The sequence below is a fragment of the Trachurus trachurus genome (assembly GCF_905171665.1).
Source record: "Trachurus trachurus genome assembly, chromosome: 4".
Lineage (NCBI taxonomy): Eukaryota > Metazoa > Chordata > Actinopteri > Carangiformes > Carangidae > Trachurus > Trachurus trachurus.
In genome coordinates, this window is record NC_139898.1 from 32,121,525 (window position 1) to 32,135,205 (window position 13,681).

Consider the following 13,681-nt stretch of genomic DNA (forward strand, 5'->3'; position numbering starts at 1 on the left):
AAACACGTTTGGCTGATCCACCAAGTCCAGAACCAGGACCAGGACCTTTACCAGTCTTAGCTGCACTAGTGCCAGTCTCTTCTCCAGTGAAACTCCACCAGCACCAGGACCAACACCAGTTGTAGCAGAACCAGTACCCTGCAGCAGAACCAGCACTAGTACCGGTTCTGGTACCGGTTCTGGTACCGGTTCTGATAATGGTTCTGGTACTGATTCTGGTACCAGTTCCGGTGTTAGTTCTGGTACCGGTACTGGTTCTGGTACGGGTTCTGGTCTTGGTACCGGTACCATAACTATGGGGGGTATGACCGATGTAGTATACTGTAACTGTGTACATTTTCTTTTGAGGATTCAGGTGGCTCCATCAGACTCTCACTGGTAGATTCTTACACTACTGTATGTATAAGCATAATGTATAGCCAGCAGCCATAGTCCATACTTGTGAAAATACAGAGAATCACATGAAATGAGCCAAAACAGGAATGAAAACCAGCTTCTCAAACAGTGTAGAATATAAGACATTTTTTTTCAACTGAATCATTACTTCATGCAGCAAATTATAATGTTATTTTTTTTAGGAATCGCAACTGGGTCCCAGCTTTATTCCGTTATGTTGGACCCTATTACTCTCATATAAAGTTTTCTTCTTTTAAGCTTGTTCTGATTGTGTAATCAACAATCAATACATTTCCTGCTCTGTGTAAACACCTGGGGTCTCATTTATAAAACTGTGCGTGGGATCGTTACTAAAAGTGTACGTACGTCCAAAAGCCAAGTTTTGCGTGCGCCAGTAAATATTCAGACTTATAAAACCCTGCGTACGCACACTTGCAAGCAAACTTCCCTTTATAAATCAGAGAGTTCCTACAAGTGTGCGCAGCTGAATCCGCTTCACGTTCCGCCCTGTTTTAACCGTAGATGGTCAATGCAAACCACCACATGAATGCGATCTGCATGTCAATGAGCCTGACGTGCTCTTGTTATGTTGGTGTTGTGAATTAGCTGCAGGTGTGAAAGTGACAACGTGACGTGTTGCTGCAGCTGTTAACGGCGTCAGCGGCTCAGAGCGCACACGGTGTTGTTTTGGTGCGCTGCCCTCTCAAATGCTGGACCCGGTTCGGCACATGGTTACAACAATGACAACAGTTCTAATCTGAAACGAGTTATTAACCATTCATCATGGTCTCCCTCTCCCTCCTTTCTCCTCCAGCGGTGCCGTGGTGCAGAATTACGCACGGGGCTCACCGCTGTATATATTTACAGTAATTAGACTGATCGATAAAACTTTTTATTAGCAGAATCAGTTACATTCTGAGGAATGATCAAACATGACACTCCTCTTGATAACAAGCAAACAGAATGTAACAATTGTGCGAACGATTACTGGATTCCCCCTCCCCCCCCCAGGGTTTGAGATTGAATTGACTCTCGATCATATGTTCACACAGTATCATAGGAGCATATAGTTATTTACACCATGTATTTATTCCATGCAGCCGCGCCGTCCTCTCCTCCTCCTGCGCTCTGGGAGTGGACAATATGACGGAGAGACGGTGGTGATTAAATATAGAGAAGGAATTTTGATTTTGAATTTTAGGTTTGCTTAGGGCTGCGCACATTCTCCCGTCAAGTTTGTTTTTTATAGATCACAACCTTGGCGTGGAAAGTCACGTACGCCACTTTCAGCCCCGTTTTGTGCGTACGCAACGGTTATAAATGAGACCCCAGCTCACTCGAGATGAGCCAGGCTCAGGTATGAAAGCAGGAAACCTGTGTACAGGTGAACTCAGTGTGAGGACATTGTGTACCTGCTCTAAATGCCTCAGATGTTCCTGTTGGGTCTGTCTGTCAACCGTTAACGAACAATGTTGTTTCAATAGAAAAAGACGGCCACCGCACACTGATAAGACTCTGCTGATATACTTTATTAATGAACAACGCGTTTCGCTTTCAGCGTCGTCAGGTTCGCCTCTGGCGTTGCTGGGTGTGTTCATATACCTTCGGTCACATGACCCAAACCATCAACAGATGGCAAAAAAGTTTTAAAAAACACTTGTGGTTATCATATGATGTATATGTACAATATAGCAACACTCAAATAAATCAAAAAGGGAAGCAATACACCCATCAAATACAATAGAATACAATATAATAGAAAGCCAAGTTATGAGTAGCGCAACGTAATCACAATCACAATGTTGTTTATCGGGAAGGAAACGTCTGGAATGCAGTAGTGCACAGGCTTTGGTGCCAAGTGACAGTTTGGGTTTGTCATGGCTACATATGAGCTTTTATTTATTTGCACCCTTTGATATGGGCAGCCACATCAGATCTCAGTGGTGGATCAGAGCAGCAGATCAGAACCGTGTGTCGGTACCAGCTGAGCTTCTCCACTGCCTGTCTGTTCCTGGTGGTGGTCCGGGTCGGACTGTTCTCCACCACGGACCAGGAGGCCGTGGAGGCCGCCATCAAAGCCATCAGACCTCAAAGGTTTAAAACCTGTTACCTGCTCTTCACAGGTGGAGACTCCTTGAAGGACGTGTCTCTGCAGGACTTCCTGTCTGAGGCAGGAGACACTTGACTGTCTGGTGTGGTCAGGAGGTTCTCAGACCGGTATCATCTGTTCAACAATGAAGACAGAGGACAGGAGCAGGTCCGGGATCTGCTGCGCAAGTCAGGTAACCTTTGACCTCCAGACCCGACTGTAACTTACTTAGTGGTTAATTTGTCCATGTGCTACTCAATCAATTGAGTAGCACCTGTATACACACACGTAGCACACACACACTACACACAACACCTCCTCTGTCCATGGTGACACATGAGCCTCTGAACCAGCTGAACAGGCACTGATGCACATCACACCCACACAGTGATGGGACTTCGAAGTTTTCATTCACAAATTGGCACAAATTAAACACTGAACTCACTGTAACTGAAGTGGTAGAGATGGTTAAAGCAGAAGTAAGCGATCCGGTCGTTTTGGCTAATGCTGCGTTCCAGGCAGGCTTTTGAAACCGTAAATTACAGCTATAACGGCCACTCGTAACTTCCGACCCGTGAACTCGTACCAGATCGAACTGGTACAACTTCACAGGTCGGAAAAACACGAGTTACGGGTTGCCTTGAACGCACCATAACAGTCCTCGTCCCTACGTCACCACATTCACGGCGTCCCTTGGCTGCACACACAGCCCTGCATGCCGTTCTCTCTCCTCATTGGATAAAAACTGTAGGATACGAGAAAAGTTTTCTCCTCGGCTCAGAGCAGAGCAGAGTGACTGACAGACCCGTGTTTCAGACCAAACACTCTATGTAAGTGATTGCTGTCGGAAGATATAACTATTTAAGACTTATATTAACACAAATATATCACTTACTTCTGCTTTAACTGACGACATGTTTGAGTCTCAGTGGTAAAAACAAAAAAACTTCAGTAAACATCTGTTGATATTTAGGGTAAAGTGCATACTGGGATACTTCACTGTCCACATAAACACACAGGCTGCGTTCCAAAAGCGGATTGCGTCGCTCTTGCTCACCTGCCCTTAGGGGAATCCCCGCCGACATCACGAGGGCTGCTCCATTTCTCTGAAAAGCTGAAGTGAACTTGGTGAGATCAACCCTTTAAGGGCTTCTGCAGTCAGTTTACTTGAGCCAGTGTCCTGGGGTCAGTCTGAGGTACATGGTGGCGTTATATGCATCGATATGACATTGAAATTTATATCATTAACTGCACAGGTGTGAGTCACGTTTTAACATTTTAATCAATTTTATTTTATGAAAGTGAACAGGTTACAGAAATTCAAAGTGTCACACTACTTTCAAATTAAAAAGAAAACAACAGTAACAAGTTCATTACAACCATTAACAATGAACCGGGTGAGATGATGACAGTAAGTATGACAGTGAGCCACAGCCACCCAGATTTTTAAAGCTTTTCAAGAAACATTTTTAAACATTTTTTTCTGCAGCTTTATATATGTGTGTGTGTGTGTGTGTGTGTGTGTGTGTGTGTGTGTGTGTGTGTGTGTGCTGTAGGGATGCATGTAACAACTATTACAGTATCATTTGAGCCTCAATGTTAGAGGCTGTGTGCTGCTCATACTGCTGCAGTGTCCATGGATCAGTTCAACTTCAGCTTCTCATGGAACTCCTTCATGATCTTATTGAAGGGCTCAGTGTCTGCAATCTTCTCCACCACATGTCTGACTCCGCCCTCCAAGGCTTGGTAGTACCTCCTCAGCTCCTTCAGCTCACACTGCAGTTCTTCCTCCACCTTCTGTCGTTCCTCCTGAGCCTCCTCCAGCTTCTTCTTGTACTCTGACTCCACAGCTTTCACCGCCTCCTCCTGTTTCTTCTGGTAGAACTCTCTGAGCTCCTTCTCCCTCTGGTCCAGCATCTTCACCACCTCCTGGTAGGTGGGGTTTGAGTAAAACTCTCCTCCATTGGCATCCACCATCTTCTCCACCTTCTTGAGCAGATCCAGGACCTGCCTTCGATCACTGGCTTTGTGGTTGTTGAAGAGGTGGTACCTGTTGTCGACCTTCTTCAGGATCTCCTTCAGGTCAGGTGGTGGGTCCTTCAGCATCTCATCAAAGTCCTCGACTCCATCTCCATGAGTGAAGAGGACGATGGTGTATTTCCAGGCCTTTTCCCCAAACACCTCCTCCACCTTCTCAACGGCTTCTCTGTCTTCTTCTGTAAAGCGTCCTGCCCTGACACCCAGCAGAATGGCGTGGGGCCCCGGGGCCGACATGTTGATGCACTTGGAGATTTCACTATTCACTGTGTCTTCATTTAACAAGGTGTCAAAGATGCCGGGGGTGTCGACGATGGTCACCTGTCTGCCCCACACCTCCCCGCTCTGTTTGGTGCATTCAGTGGTCACTGAGGAGAGAAAAAACATGTTCAGGTTTGTGTGTTGACTGATCTGTGATCAGCAGAAACTCCACACGGTCTGTGAAGGTCCTCAGTCATCCAGGTCTTAGTTCTCTGAGAAAGCTGAAGCTTCATCAACTGAACCTGGTTGTAGATTCTTGAAGACCAGTTCTCCAGTTCTTACGACAGGAAAAGCCTTTGATAAAGGTCAAACATCTTCAAGAATCTACAACCAGGTCCAGCTGATCTAGAGGCAACACTGACCAGGTATCTGCTGGTCCAAATGTGGAAAAGTCAGAACACCATGAAACCTTAAAGCAGAAGTAAGCGGAATATTTGTGTTAATATAAGTCTTAAATAGTTATATCTTCCAACAGCCAGGGGTGGAAAGTAACGAGTTACATTTACTCTCGTTACTGTAATTAAGTAGCTTTTTTGTGTACTTGTACTTTTTTGAGTAATTTTTTAAATCAGTACTTTTACTTTTACTTGAGTACATATTTTTGGAAGAAATTTACTTAGTTACATTTTAAATAGCTTCCATTACAAAGTAAAAAAATATATGAACTTGCACTGCGTCTGTGTGGGTTGTCAAAAGTAGCTACGCCGCTGCCGCCTCTCTTTCTCTCTCTCTCTCTCTCTCTGTCCCTTCACAGACGCACACAGCAATAATAATAATAATAATAATCAATTTTATTTGTAAAGCACTTTTCATAAAGTAATCTCAAAGTGCTACAGAAACCAAAAACAAAATAAACAAAAGACTAAGAGAAAAATCAGACACGATTAAAATCAGCAGTAGAAAGAACAGCTAAAGGAGGAGATGAAAGTGCAGAAAGAGAATAAAAACATCTAGGAACGACCTAGGAAAGCCTGTCTGAATAGAAAAGTTTTAAGCCCTTTTTTAAAGGCATCGACAGACTGGGGTTGTCGTAGGTGTTCAGGGAGGGAGTTCCAGATGTGGGGGGCAGTGGAGCACCTGTTATGCAGTAACTCACGTAGCGGTGAAGGGGGAGAGGTGTGTAGCCTACCTGCTGCTCCTTCTCTGATGCAGAAAAACTCGTCCACGCCCTGATCTCCTCCAGGCTTGATTACTGTAACAGCCTGCTCATCGGTATACCCAACAAACACCTTCAGAAACTTCAATTCATTCAGAACTGTGCTGCCCGAACTCTGATGAAAACCCGCAAATACGACCACATGTTGTCGTCTTAATATTAGCCATTAGCCGCAGCTAGCTGTTAAAAGCTGACGCTAACGATTAAAGACAACGTTATCAGGCATGTCCATCTATTCGGCTACGTTTACAGTGACCAAACGTCCTCTTTTGCCACTTCTCACGTCCTGTCCGTGGCGTCCGTTTTTTTTTTTTTTTTTTTTTTTTAATGAACTCATGAACATGTCCGGCTGTGTTCGGTAACGGGACCGCTGACCCTGCCAGATTAAATGACTAGACACACTGGGGCTGAAGGCCGGACCGGCGGTCCTACTCCTACCGGCCCGTTGAGTAAAAATGTAGGAGCCCAGTCAGATCCATGGCCATGCTCAGAGGAACAGACAAGCAGCCCACTGCTTCAGAGCAGTTACAGTAAAGAGACAAGTAAGTGTGTGTGTGTGTGTGTGTGCCCCCCCCCCCCCCCCCAGAGCAGACAGGAAAGACAGTAAAGAAGCAGGTGTGTGTGAGTGAAAGAGGGAGAGAGGGAGAGATTCTCTGAAAGAATCTCTGGGCATCAGGCTCAGGTATGAAAGCAGGATACCTGTGTACAGGTGAACTCAGTGTGAGGACATTGTGTACATGCTCTAAATGCCTCAGGTGTTCCTGTTGGGTCTGTCTGTCAACCGTTAACAAACAATGTTGTTTATCGGTAAGGAAACGTCTGGAATGCAGTAGTACAGGCATTAGTGCCAAGTGGCAGTTTGGGTTTGTCACGGCTACATATGAGCTTTTATTTGTGTTCGTAGCCTGCATCCTTTGATATGGACAGCCACATCAGTCAACACATCTTTATGTACAGTATATGATATACAGAAATGTGTAAAGTGTATTTATCCCTCTGTTCTAATCAATCAGCGCATACAATAAATTGTGTGTGTGTTACCTGAAGAGTGACTAACAGCTGCTTTGAAGACATCTCGTCCCAGTATGGTGTTTCCACAGGAACTCTTCCCTTCTCCAGTCTTCCCAACAAGAACCAGTCTGCAGGGTCCTGAAACTGGAACAGACAGAGGTCCAGTCAGACTCTGGAGCCAGACCCCCCCATCCCCCACCCCACCAACAACCACTTCCCGCTTCTACCTCTAGCTTCTACACTCTAAGAAATGAAATGTTGGTTTTACTTAACTGAGTTATGTCAACTAATCCCACGAAACTGTGTTGTTTAAATAGGAAAAGCAATATACTATTAATGTGAATAACACATATTAAGTAAATCCAACTTAACTATCTTACTTTAAAGCTACATAATATCACCAAATTGCATAACCACAACAATGTTATGTTGGTTTAACTTACACCTCATTCAATTAACTTAATATGATTGAGTTCAATTTACTTAACTCATATTATTAGGTTTGTGTTAATACAATAACTCAAATGAATACAATTTAAGTTGCTTAAATTCAGTTAATCCTTTATTTTACTCAGGACTGGAAGCATTATTATTACAAATAACAAAGTCATGAGTACAGTCTAAATGTATGTAACAACACTCATCCCTGACCAATATCCCCAAACATGTGGCTTTCTTTACAATCACAAACATGAATGCATTTTTATCAGTTGTATGTTTGCTGTTGACCTCTTATTTATGTTTCAGAGTGTTTGTGAAGGTGCTTTATGTTAATGTACTGTATGAGTGTTGTATGCGGCATTGTGTGCTGAATGTTTGTAGCTGTATGATGATTTTGCATGTGTGGATGCTGCTAAGTGTGTACAGTATGTGAGTGTGTGTGACTATTCAACTAAATAATACTGCATAATTTACTGCAAATAATCTTACTTTGACCTCCACTTGAATTGAATCCAACTCTGTACCACAGGTGGGAGTGTCAAACACAAGTACAGACAAACAAAATAACATGTTGAAGATTAACAGTTGTGTCCAGCATCAGTCCACAGTCCAAAAACATTCAGGTTTTTTTTCTTGAGTAAGAATCATCAGAAAGCCAAGCACAGTTCTTATCCACAGTCTTGCTGGCAATCTTTGTCCTTGATGAACTGCACCGTAGTAGAGAACTTGTTTCCATCATGGCAGGTTCTTGGGATAGATCATGTCTAAACAATACGTAGATTGACCCAACGGGGCTGCACATCTCTCAGGTCTTGTAGCACTGTACATCCTTTAACGATGATGCCAACATCCACAGGCAGATCTGTTCCGTCTTCTCCCTCTCATTTACACAGCGTGAATTTCCAAATCCACTTTCTCCACTTCTCCCACTCCACCAACATCAGCATCCTAATGGCAGAAAGAAACAGTATTAATCAAGCATATGTATTATAAATGTTATTTTGTATTAGCATTTGCCTGAGTCTTAAAAGAATCAGACTTTTAATTGTATTTTTCTTGTCAGGAAATCACAAGTAATCATGACAGCACAAACCCAGAATTTTAGGAATTTTTGCAAATGAATTAAAGAAAAACTGAAATAAAATACCTGAACATAAGAATTTAGACCCTTTACTCTGACAAAGATCACTGTGGCTGAGCTCCAGAGATCCTGTGTGGAGATGGGAAAAAGCTCCAGAAGGTCAACCATCACTGCAGCCTCCACCAATCTGGTCAGTATGGAAGAGTGGACGGACGAAAGTCTCTACTCAGTACTCGACACATGAAAGGCTGCATAGAGTTTGCAAACAACCACCGAAAGGCTGTGAGTAATGATGATGGTTGACCTTCTGGAACTTGATCCCATCTCCACACAGGATGTCTGGAGCTCAGCCACAGTGATCTTTGGGTTCTTGGTTTCCTCTCTGACCAAGGTTCTTCTCCAACTGTTCGGCTCAGAGCTGTAAGGCCTTCTTTATACAGGTGTGTACCTTTCAAATCATGTCCAAACTATTTAACTCAACACAGCTAGACTCTAATGAAGTTGTTGAACCATCTCAAAGATTAAAAAAATAATTTGACGGCACCTGAATGACCTACGTGAGTGTCAGAGCAAAGGGTCTAAATACTTAACGTTCAGGTGATATTTCAGTTTTTCTTTAATTCATTTGCAAAACTTTCTAAAATTGTGGGTTTGTGCTGTCATGATGGGGTAGTGTTTTTTTTTAACATAAAGCTGCAACATTACAAATGGTGACAAATTTAAGGGGTTCTGAATACTTTCCCATACCCATTGTATGTCAACAGTGTTTAAAAAAAGATTTTTCTATATTAATCAACTAAATCTAAAGCTATGTTTGATCGACAGTGTCATAACTTACCATATACTCCTTGACAAGGTTGTCAAGATATCCATTTAAGTATGCATTCTGGTCTTCTTCGATTCTTGGCCTCTGTGGGAGACCAAAAACAGATTTTAATAAACCTTTTTAAATGGTTTCTGATTTGTGATTAGTAACATAAGAGTGACATAAACTAGAGGAATATAGAATTATGAAACTGAATTAAAAAACTATGTTAATGATAGATGCTCATGAGTTAAAGCAGGAGTAAGTATCTATTTGTGTTAATATAAGTCTTAAAGGTGTACAGAAAAGAAAACTGAATTTGAGCCCACTCTGGATCATAAAATTAATGTAATAACTCATCTATCAGACGTTGTAGGCCAAACTTTGTGCAAAATTCTATTTTTGAGTAAATCCGGGATGAAAGTGTGTATTTTTTTCCCCCGCATTGGATAATGCAGGCGCACGGATTATACGTCAGCCTGTACACGATTCACCAGCCACTGATATTGGATCCGTGATCCTTCATTCAAACGTCTGAGACACGCACACACACACGGAGCTCGGTCTCGCCCCAAGCTTTGAATATCCCGCCCGCTCGATAACGACCAATCAAATTCGTTTTCCTTACTCGGGTAAACTCGTGTTGCAGCTCGTGACAACTCGGTGCGACAAACAGGACAAACGGACATTTCTGTACACCTTTAAATAGTTATATTTTCCGACAGCAATCACTTCTATAGAGTGTTTGGACCGAAACACGGGTCTGTCAGTCACTCTGCTCTGCTCTGAGCCCAGGAGAAAACTTTTCTCGTATCCTACAGTTTTTATCCAATGAGGAGAGAGAACGGCATGCAGGGCTGTGTGTGCAGCCAAGGGATGCGCGTGAATGTGGCGACATAGGGACGAGGACTGTTATGGTGCGTTCAAGGCAGCCCGTAACTCGTGTTTTTCCGACCTGTGAAGTCGTACCAGTTCGATCTGGTAGGAGTTCACGGGTCAGAAGTTACGAGTGGCCGTTATAGTGACTTTCACAGGTAAAACAGGTCGGAAAAACACGAGTGGGTTGCCTGGAACGCTACAAAGTCGTAAGTTGTGACTTGAAGCTGTAATTTACAGTTTCAAAAGCCTGCCTGGAACGCAGCATTAGCCAAAACGACCGGATCGCTTACTTCTGCTTTAATAATAATGAATTTGATTATGATAAGGGACTAAAGCATATTTAAACTTGATTCAAACTCAAAAAACAAGGGAAAGAGGTTAAATATAGTAATACCAAACAGCTTATTTATGTTAAAGAGTAAATGCTGAGGGTACACACCTGGTCCATGGCTACTAGGATTGGGCTGATACTGCGTGTTGTTCCCGTCATCATCCTGTTGGGTCACAAGGGTCAAAAGCAGGGAGTCGGTGGTAAAGTGGGTGGACTCTGCATTTACCTGCAACAGATAGGACAGAATTTCACATAAAACCAAAAATGATCACTTTCAACTGATCACATAATGTGGAAGTGTAAATATAAACATCTGTTTTAGTGACTGGTACCTGGTAGGAGTGACGTTTGCACCTCCACATCCAGAGCCTAAAAAGAAGAGAGATTTTTTCAATATGATATAGCCTAACATTTAAAAAAAACGATCTAAGTGTTACACTTACAACAGTGGCACAATATTTCAGTGGTACACCCTGAACTAATTTATTCCTACCAAACGTCAGAGATAAACATTTTAATCACCAACATTGCCATACAGCCTTCTGGGAGAGAAGTAACATTAGTAGGCTACTTTAAAAGCACAAATCTGTTAAACACAAAACACTCCTGCGTCACATTTACAGAACTTATTGAAACTGATACATTATTTAAACCAGAGTCTCTGAAATTAATTTTCATGTCACATCTGCTTAGCGTGACCCACAGCGTCTGTAATTAACTTAAGTTAACGTATCCACAACACCTGCTGCATGTCTGTTGCAGGGCAAACAGCTAAAACTTTCCACATTGCATACAAACCTATCACTCACCCAGCACGATCTGTGTAACCAAAAACACCACAGCTACACTCCTGTTAGGTGTTATAAAGTAAAAAAAAAAAAAAAAAAAAAAATCGCTGACGGCATTTTTTTATACCGAGTGACAAGCCCACAAACACTTTAACGTTAGCAAGAAACCGTGTGCATTTTAAGCTAGCAATGACAATTACCTAAACTAAATGACCGAGAGCAATAAAAACTGAAAACTCTTATCGTCGGTTGGCACAACGTACAGTTTAACACGGTATTATTTAGGAAACTTTTGTACTTACCAAATCTTTTAAGGACGTTGACTTCCCCCAGAGCTGTGAGCACATTGCACTGCAGTGACGGTTGAAAGTGAAAGAAAGTACCCTACTGCGCATGTCTGACACCTGCGTGGGCGTGCATGTATGATTTAATTGAGATAGTTATGTTAGTTTGAACATGCTGTGTTTTGTAGCCTTAACATCTCATTTTATTACGTTATTCCAAAGAAACCTTCTTATGTTTTAAGTAAAAACCTAATAATTATAGTAATTTCACCATAACAAAGTGACATAGTATGAACAACATGGCAATTTCATTTCTTAGAGTGTAGCTTTGAATTGATTCTTACTGTTGGCAGGCTGTTCCATGCTCCCTGCCCTCTGTCTCTCACCTGTTCAGACACAGACAGGTAAACGATTACACCTTTGGCCACGAGTTGAAGAGGCTCCGCGTGTTAACACAAGTTCATAAATTGTGTTAACTACGTGTTCTAGTGACAACGACCGTATCAGCATCACTTTAGTCTGTCATCAGGTAAACAACGTCACAGGTGAACACCGTGTTGTGAGAGGTGAAAGAGGAAGTAGAATATAAAAAGTGTGTCTCAGTGAGGCCACAGTGTAAAGTGTGTGAGGCTCAGAGAGTCATCATAGATTTCCTGAGGATTAATAAAGTAAATCAATCTATCAATCTATCAATCTATCTATCTATCTATCTATCTATCTATCTATCTATCTATCTATCTATCTAATAAAGGTGAAGCTAAGTCTCAGTCACACTTCTCTATGAATCTGTTCATCACACTCACCGGGCGTCGAAGGCTCCACCATCACCGAAATCACAGACTCTCTCACTTCATCCAGTACACCTCCGTTCCGTTCTGACTTCACCAAACTGCTTCACTGAAACGAACCACACACCTTTAGAGAGCTGTATTCGACCTGCCCTTCATAATAAAACCAACTTTCACCAAGAGCTGCTTGTGGACAGTATGTTCAAGTCGATTTTTTCTCTTGTGCTCTTATTGTGAAGGAGCCACAGCTACCTGTCTAACCCCTCCCTTCCCTGAACATACCTGAAAGTAACAAGAACACAACTTTGGCTCAACCCGAGACGGTTCGATGGTTGTAAGCTGCTCTACCTGGTCAGGTGAGTCCGGTGGGGGTTGGGGCTGAGGGGCTACACACAGTGGGGCTCCGTGTTGTTAGTGACACATCTGGTAACTGGTCTAGATGTTCAGTCAAGGGTCTTAGACTGGATCACATTGAAGCAGTTTGACATGCATGTCAAACATCAGTAAACACACCTAGAGGAGACAGCCTCTGCCCAGGTGGATCATGTTTTATGTAGAGTACTAGTAAAACAGAATTTAGTAGTGATGACTGATCTGCTGTGATAAAACTTTGAGCTCTGTAAACTAAGTATTAGTTTAGACATCATCTGCCTAGGTCTGCATAGCATTTATAAATTCTGTTTTTTAAATTTAAAACCTAATACATTTAAACTTGTCCTCTAAATGATGTGACTCTCCACACACACACGCACGCACGCACGCACGCACGCACGCACACCTGTCTGAGTTGGACCTGTTTGCCAAGACAAACAGGTCCAGCTTCCTACAGGTTTCAGCTTATACACAGGTATAAAGTCACACTACAGGCCAAAAGTTTGGCAGCAAGATCAAATTTGTACAAAAAAGATCATAGTTTAATTGGTATTCTTTGCAGCTAAATAAATATGATTATTATAAAGAATCACTTACCAGGATACATACAGAATTATCAGGTATTTGGGTTGTTCTTGCGTAGACTTTCTTCAAAGTAACCTCCTCTGGCTTTAACAACAGCATGGCATATGATATGAGGCATTTTTCTCCACAAGTTTTTTTTTTATGTGCCAGGAATTGCATTCCAGGCTTCCTTAAGTTCATCAATGAGAGACTACTGATTTGTGGGACTGATCAGTCCAATCCATCCCACACAAGCTCAATTGCAGAGATGTTTGGAGATTGTGAGTGACCGGCAATAAAAGAGAAAGAGTGCTATGTGGTGATGAATGAACGGAACGATATTGCGTTGGTCGTGCCAAAAGACGAAAAATCTATTTGTGGCGGACGTGAGTTATTTG

The 13,681-nt window shown here is 42.5% G+C and overlaps 1 protein-coding gene and 1 long non-coding RNA gene across 2 annotated transcripts in view; one reads left to right on the top strand and one right to left on the bottom strand.

Annotated features, from left to right (window-relative positions):
* Nucleotides 1-2,351: 2,351 nt before the first annotated feature.
* The window catches only part of LOC310985362 (GTPase IMAP family member 8-like), a gene marked incomplete at its 3' end in the record, with an annotated part of 47,299 nt that continues 35,969 nt past the window's right edge, over nt 2,352-13,681 (top strand). Inside the window, exon 1 of the mRNA XM_083970936.1 lies at nt 2,352-2,365. The remainder of the gene's footprint in view (nt 2,366-13,681) is intronic.
* LOC310984590 lies at nt 8,095-11,620 on the bottom strand. Its single transcript, XR_014595317.1, has 5 exons — nt 11,578-11,620; nt 10,820-10,856; nt 10,596-10,713; nt 9,311-9,382; nt 8,095-8,339 (listed from the first exon to the last, which is right to left on the bottom strand). It is a non-coding gene; the product is annotated as an uncharacterized lncRNA (long non-coding RNA).